Source organism: Anarrhichthys ocellatus, unplaced genomic scaffold (assembly GCF_004355925.1).
Source record: "Anarrhichthys ocellatus isolate YVR2014 unplaced genomic scaffold, GSC_Weel_1.0 scaffold42, whole genome shotgun sequence".
NCBI lineage: Eukaryota > Metazoa > Chordata > Actinopteri > Perciformes > Anarhichadidae > Anarrhichthys > Anarrhichthys ocellatus.
The window spans coordinates 2662600-2663838 of NW_022280072.1; positions in this window are offsets into that span (position 1 = coordinate 2662600).

Consider the following 1239-nt stretch of genomic DNA (forward strand, 5'->3'; position numbering starts at 1 on the left):
ATTATGTTGAGATACTAACTCATTATTTTGAGATACTAACTCATTATTTTGAGATACTAACTCATTGTGTTTAGATACTAACTCATTATTTCATGATACTGACTCATTATTTTAAGATATTAAGTCATTGTTTTATCAAAAATCATAAAAGTGGTGGTCATTCGCGATGAGTATTTTACTGAACAAAACTTAAATCTTAAACGATTGTTTGCATTAGAGATATTTTTCTGACATGATCCAAAAGCCGATGGCAGAATTTCATTCGATTTTTGCTCGAGGGAACCAGCGTGACATTAACTTCCTGGTTGGCTGATACACAACCACATCCTCCCTGCAGCTCTCTATTATTGAGGTGATGTCTTTTGCAATTTGGAGCCCTTTGAGACTTCGAACATAAAACTCTAATAAACCAAAAAGACCTCTTCACATGAACACTGACTCAAGTGTCCTCCTGCCACCGTCGTGGTATTTCCTCTCGACTCTCAGGATGTGGCTTTTTCACAGCAGCACATAAACACATCGACACAAACAAACTTGTGCGAAACGACGGCCTCACTCGGGTAACCTCATCCCGAGGTGAGGCCTTCGCTCATCATCGCTGCCAAATTACACAACAAAGAAGAACACGAGGCTCTTTCAAACCCAGCTGCAGCTATTACACGAGCAGCAGCTCTCTGCTTGTTAGGACGGCTCGATCATGTGTGTGATTTTGCTTTAAAGCAATCATGTAATTTAATGTGTAGGCTACTGTGTACATGTGTGCTCCTGCAGGAGAGCTTTGTTTTCTTTTGAGAGGGTTATAGAGAGAGAGAGAGATTATTATGAATAAAAATAAATCGGAAATGCTGATGTCTGTTTGCAAGGCAAACATTAAACATTTTTAACTTGGAAATTATCTGAGAATAAAGTCAGATCTGAAGGAGTGAAAGGATAATTGGTGTTGCTGCTGGTGAATTTAGTTGGCGATTAGAGGAACTGTTAATATTAATCTGCCCTCAACAATATGAGTGAAATGTCTCTTTCATCAGCTGCATCACTTTACTGACATTTCTTTTTAAACTGATCTTCATCAGAGAGTGTTTACATCTCCTTTAGGTACTTTTACATTTATTTATCGGTCTGTTAACTTCACCAAAAGTCCCTTTTTTCTCTGGTGGGAAACTGATTTCTAAACACCGCTTGTTGACACACACACACACACACACACACACACACACACACACACACACACACACACAC